We start from the raw sequence: 6,844 nt of genomic DNA, 5'->3' as shown, positions 1-6,844 counted from the left end.
TCTCGTACCAACTTCATTTCATTTTAACTTCATTGAAATATTTCATTTCACCCCATCTCATATAAACACCCCATCTTACATCAGATCAAATCTGAAAACCAACATTTGAAAGACCTGGGTGAACAAAAAGTCTTTACTTGGCGTTTAAAAGAACAGAGGGATGGAGCCAGGTGAACCTCACTGGGGAGGCTATTCCATAAACAGGGTGCCACCACCGAAAAGGCCCTCGCCTTAGTAGCCACCCGCCTCACCTCGTTGGGCAGGGCCACCAGGAGGAGGGCCTCTTGATGTTGTGAGCTACACCTGGTATCGCACTCTATATATGCTCAGAGGGAAAGAGGCAAAGTCACATCATACAGAAACTGGATTGGTTCTTGGAGATGGTGACCATGTAGGATCTGGGCGCGCAAACAGAGACCGAGGAAGACATCCTCAGGAAGTTCAGTGGGCTTTATGATAGAAAGTTGCTCATCAGGATAAAATGCAAACCGGTCGTCCAACTTAAAACAGGTTTCCGATTCAAGGTATAGTGCAATGTGCCCGGCAATCACGTGTGTGTGCAATCAATAATTACAGCTGTCTAACAAATCCTAATAAAACAAGAGAAACAGAGAGAGAAGGAAGAAGGGCGGGCTTAGGAAAGGCATGGCAGTGATTAGTAGGGAGGAGGGAAGGGAGAGCCATCTTGGATCGGGATGGATGACATCATCAGAAACTGCAACATTGGGGCATCCCTATGTGTCCGTACCGCTGTAGCAAGTTGGGTTCGAATCAGTTAAGCGAAGACAAGCTGAAAAGGCTGCATCGCATTACAACAAAAATGTTCTTCTAACCAAAAGGACAGTGAAGATAGAAATAAAGCTTCGTTTCGACTTGGCAGCGATGCAACAAAAATCAATCATCGACCAGAAACAGTTCTCTGGCAACAAGCCTGTTTGCCGTAGAAATACCTTTAAATGGAAATCCGTTATGTGAAACTTGAAATTTAGTCGTCGTCTTCTTTTTAAATGCAAGAGGCCCCTCATAATGGGAGACTCTAGGCTGGAGTTTATTTCACTTGTGCTGAAATGGTTTGGACAGCCGGGGAGGGAGGGAGAGGAGGATGAAGGATGCAGAAGATGCTTTCAGGTGCACACTACCTTCTTTTGGTTATGCACCTCAGCAAGGGACAGGAGCCAGCAGCCAGGGGCCAGGAGGATGGAGGGGGGGAGTTTGCAGTCAGCCCAAGAGGGCTGGGTCCAAAACTGTCCCAAAGCAGCAAGCAAAAATCAGTGGAGCAGGTGGAAGGCTTATAATCCAAGCCAGCAAAGGGTCAGATCCCAGGCAGGAACCAGGAGCTGAGGCTGACATCAGAAGCTGCCATATACGGAGTCAGACCCTTGGTCTATCTAGATCAGTCTTGTCTACCCAGACTGGCAGCGGCTTCTCCAAGGTTGCAGGCAGGAGTCTCTCTCAGCCCTGTCTTGGGGATGCTGCCAGGGAGGGGACTGGGAACCTTCGGATATCCCATCCCCTGAGGGGAATATCTCACCAAGCACACACATGGAGTCTCCCATCCAAATGCAAACCAGGGACAACCCTGCTTAGCAAAGGGAACTAGTCATGCTTGCTACCACAAGACCAATGGGGCTTAATTGGGACTAAATAGCCTGAACGTCACCCAGTGAGCTGGGCAACTGCAGATATTTTATATACCGCTGTGGACGCTTATATACCACTTTTCAACAAAAGTGCTCAAAGCGGTTTACATAGGAAAAACAATAGATAAATAAAAATGGCTCCCTGTCCCAAAAGGGCTCGCTGTCCACAAAGACACCAAAAGGTAGATGCCCGCAACAGCCACTGGAGGAATCCTGTGCTGGGGCCGGAGAGGGCCAGTCACTCTCCCCTTGATAAACAGAAGAAAACCACCACTTGAACAAGATACCTCTTTGCTCAGTTAGGAGGGGTGAAGTCGAAGGCTTTAGATCAGAAGGAGGAGCTGCAAGACGAGAACTAACCCCTTCTAACTGGGCAAAGAGGCACCTTTTACTGTGGTGATTCTCTTTTATTTAGCAGGGGGAGAGCAACTGGCCCTCTCCATCCCCAGCACAGCATCCCTCCAGTGACTGTTATTACTACTACTACTACTACTACTACTACTACTACTACTACTACTACTACTCGGGTCTCCCCAGTCCTAGTTCAGCACTCTAACCACTCCACCACACCAGCTCTCAGTGCCAAATCTGTTGCCGTTGTCTATCTTATGTTCCTTTTTAGATTGTGAGCCCTTTGGGGACAGGGATCCCTCTTATTTATTTGTTGTTTCTCTGTGTAAACCGCCCTGAGCCATTTTTGGAAGGGCGGCATAGAAATTGAACAAACAAACAAACAAACAAACACTTATTCAGCTGCCTTCTGGCGAGTCAGGCCCTCGGTCCGTCTAGCCTAGTATTGTCGACACTGACCGGCAGCCAATCTCTAAGGTTCCAGGCAGGCGTCTCTCCCAGGCCTGACTGGAGATGCTGCCAGGGAGTGAACCTGGGACCTTTTGCAGGCCAAACAGGTGATCTTCCACTGAAGGCAACCCAGAGCTTTCCTGGGAGGCATTTGAAGCGAGGAGGAGTGTCTGGGAAAGGTGCAGATCACAGGCAGGAACACGCCTGGAGTCGGGGGCAGAAAGACAGGAGAGCGCCTGAGTGAAGGCCAAGGCATGTGTGCTGCATGCAGAAGGTGGGGCAGGAAGCCACTGAAGGGATCTGGGGGTGGAGAGTGCATTCACTTTTCCCTAACCTGCCACCCCCACCAAGGTCGGCCTGGCGGGCTCGTCAGCACTGAACCCGTCACATTCCATCCGGGATTTGGCTGGGCTTGACTGATTGCTATCAGGGGAAAGGGGAAAAAACCAAACCAAACCAGGATTGGCCTCCCTCCTTGCCTTTTGGAGGCCGGCCGGCCGGGGACCTGTTCCCAGCAGCACCTGGCGCTTACATCAAGTCATGACAGGTGGCAGGGTGGCCCGTCCCTCAGTTAGGCAAGGTGCCCTGTGCGGGAGGTGGTAGCCCTGTGTGAAGCAGGATGGGGCCACCTGGGAAGAGAAGGGGGCCGTTCCCACAACAGCATCACCCCCTACCCCGAGGCCTTGTTTTGGGTGCAGGTGGGACTGAACGGCGGGTCTAAGCTGGGGATGCACACTCCCGCTGTCTTTGGATGACAGCTCCCCAGTGGCCCATAGCCAGGGATGGTGGGCGTTGTAGGGCTCGCGTCCCCTGGTTTAGGCCACATTTTCATGGAGGCAAGAGTGAGTGTGTGCACGCACGAGCAGGAGTGTGCATGGAAGGCCTCCAGATATTAATCCCTGGTGGCAGGGGGTGATGGGAGTTGTAGTCCACATGGTGGCGGGGGTGATGGGAGTTGTAGTCCGGCGGCAGTCAGGGGTCCGGAGGTTCAGAAACCCTAGATGAAGCCTTCTGCCCGCCCGCCCACTGCCACCGCCCACGGCTGGCTTAGTTCCAGCTGGCTCCATGAATCAACAACACAGTGGGAACAGCATCCTGGCGACAGGCCAAGCCGTCCTGCCACTTCAGAGCACAGCGGCAGGGATCCCTCGGGAACACGGGTCCTTGTGACAATCTAGGTGAGGCCGGCACACGATGGCCTTCACCCGACGCACCCCAAACAGCCGTTGAACATCTTGTTTAGATTGCAGCAGCCACAGCTCAAGGCTCTTTTTCATCAAAAGAACACAAGAACAGCCCTGCGGGATCAGGCCCAAGGAGGCCCATCTCGTCCAGCATCCTATTCCACACAGTGGCCCACCAGATGCCTCTGGGGAGCCCCCAGGCAAGAGGTCTGTGCATGCCCTCTCTCTTGCTGCTGTTGCTCCCCTGCAACTGGGATGGAGAGGCATCGTGCCTCTGAGCCTGGAGGTGGCCCACAGCCACTAGACTAGTAGCCATTTCTAGACCTGTCCACCATGAATCTGTCTAAGCCCCTTTTCAAGCCATCCAAGGTGGTGGCCATCACCACATCCCGTGGCAGAGAGTTCCATAGATGAATTCTGCGCTGTGTGCAGAGGTGCACCTAGATAATGTTGGAGCCTGGACCTAAAGGCCTTTGGAACCCCCTGCCCCACCCCCCGCTGCAAATTAAGCATCATCATGCTCTGCTGGGTGACCACAGCACCCAGGACAGACTAAAGAGAATTTGGGGGCCCACAGGGGCTGTGGAGGCTGGGAAGAGCACCTCTGGCTTTGTGAAAAATGACTTCTTTTTGTCTGTCCTACATTTCCCGACCTTCAGTTTCATGGGATGACCCCTGGTTCTAATGTTATGAGAGAGGGAGAAAAATTGTCCACTGTCTCTACTCCATGCACCTCATTTTATACACCTCGATCATCTCTCCCCTTTTCCACACTAAAGAACCCCAGATGCTGAAGCCTTGCCTCATAGGAAAGGTGCTCCAGGCCCCTGATCATCTGGGTTGCCCTCTTCTGCCCCTTTCCCAGTTCTACAATATCCTTCTTGAGATACGGTGACCACAACTGTATGCAGGACTCCAAATGCAGCTGCACCTTTGTACAAAGGCATTATAATATTAGCATTTCTATTTTGAATCGCTTCCTAATGATCCCTAGCATGGAACTGGCCTTTTTCACAGCTGTCGACTCTTTCAACAAGCACTTTCAACCACAACCCCAAGATCTCTCCCCTGGTCAGTCACCGGCAGCTCAGATCCCAACTGTGTATATGTGAAGCTGGAGTTTTTTTGCCCCAAGATGCATCACTTTACACTTGCCAACATTGAGCCGCATTTGCCACTTTGTCGCCCACTCCCCCAGTTTGGAGAGACCCTTTTGGAGCTCCTCACAATCCGTTGTGGATTTCACGACCCTAAATCGTTTGGTGTCATCTGCAAACTCGCCACCTGGCTGCTCACCCAGATGTCTAGATCAGTGACGAACAAGTTAAAAAGCCCTGGTGACATTCTAGGTGAGGCCGGCACACAATGGGCTTCTTCCGGCACACCCCAAATGACGGTTGACATCTTGTTTAGATTGGCAGCAGCTCAAGGTGTCATTTTAATCAAGGCCCTGTCTGCCTCAGAGAAAACGGGAGCTCACCGATAACACTGTAAAGGACATGAGCAGAAGAGCAGGATTGGGGCCCAGACCAAAGGGGGGCCGGCGACCTCTTCATGGTGGGCAACAGGCCCCATGCCTTTAATACAGTCATGGAGGACTCAACTGGCAGCATCACCCTGTTCTTTGAGACACCAGGTGACGATCCTTCTGTTCACCCAGGTCTTAAATTCTTGTATTTCTTTCCAGGTTTGTCAATGTGTCTGTATTTTATGGTAATACTAGTCATTAGGCCCGTTACATTAGCGGGCGCTAGAAGAGTTGTGTAGAGAACAGTCTTTCTTCAAGGGCAAGGGACGTGGACCTCCTTGTGCTTGTTGCCTCAGGTTTAACGGGGGCTAGTCAAAAGGCATTTCACTCACCAAGCCCACAGTGGCCTGGAGCCTCTAGGAATGAGCCTCCATCTCCAGGTGGCCACGGAAAGGAAAAACACCGGGGGAGGAGGAAGGAAGAGAGCCTCTCCGGGAATAGCTTCAGCCAGCGCTGGCTGCCTCTGTTAGAAGTGCTGCTGGCACCAACTTAAGCATCCTTACCCCGAAGCAAGCCCCCCGAGGATCTCGCCCTCCTACGTGCACTGGGCGGGTGGGTGGGCTCACAGGGCCTACTACTCCTGCGCCTGTAAGTACACCCCACATCCCGGCCAATGCACAGTCATGCTGCACCAGAACGCCTGCCATGCATTGCTCCCCTATATCCTCTCCCCACCTTCCTCCAACTTACCTTCAGCCGGGAACTCCTCGAACTCGTCGTCCTCCTCCAAAAGCCCCAAATCGACGGGCTGCTTCTTCTCCGACATCATCGGGCTCGGCCTAGCTCCTGCCGCTCTAGAGTCCTCCAGAGTCTGGCTCTACCGTTCCCCGCTGGGAATGACGGGATAGTGATGGAATCGGCAAGCGGCGGGCTCAGCAAAAGACGCATGCGCCCCTGCAACGCGCCACGCATGCGCAGAACACCTGCAAGAGACACGGACGCAGGTACCGTAGGGTTTTATTATATAGGATGTTGTTTTGAGGTGTTTTAATTGCATGTTTTACTCCACTGTTTGATTGTTTGTGAGACATCCAGAGAACAAATGTTATGGTATGGCCAAACAAAACAAAACAAAAATAAATAATGATGATGCGAATAATAATATTAGCAACTCATGCAGAAGCACAGAAGAGTGGCTCCTTCAAGGCCTAGGAAATGTTCTAGTCTACTCCAGGGCTGTTCAACCTGAGGCTCTCCGGCTCTTGCCGGACTACAGTGCCCATCATCTCCAGTGTTGTAGTCCCACAACAGCTGGAGATTCTCAGGTTGGCCGATCCTGCTCTTTTCCAAGACAAAACCTTTCCGGGTGAGGGAATGAAACATGCCTTGAATTTTAATTCAGAAAATAAGCAGGCCACAGCTATCGATGGCTTGGGAGGTGCTCTGAATACAGGACAGGAGGCATAGCCCAGACTCTTGGTCCAGTGGGGTCAGTATCGCCTACACCGCCTGGCAGCACCTCTCTATCCTACCTGGCAATGCTGAGGGGTGGCAGCAGCTTCTGCAAGATTTCAGGCAGGAATCTCTCCCAGCCCTCCCAGGAGATGCTGCCAGCAGGGATGGAACCCGGGAAGCCCTTCTGCCTGCAAAGCAGATGCTCTCTACCACACTAAGTTCCATCCAGGCCTTCCCTTGTTGAAGCTGCCTTCTACTGAGTCGGACCCTTGGTGCCTCTAGCTCAGGATTGCCTA

This window comes from Hemicordylus capensis, chromosome 12 (assembly GCF_027244095.1).
Source record: "Hemicordylus capensis ecotype Gifberg chromosome 12, rHemCap1.1.pri, whole genome shotgun sequence".
NCBI classification, from domain to species: Eukaryota; Metazoa; Chordata; class Lepidosauria; order Squamata; family Cordylidae; genus Hemicordylus; species Hemicordylus capensis.
This window is presented reverse-complemented; position numbering follows the sequence as displayed.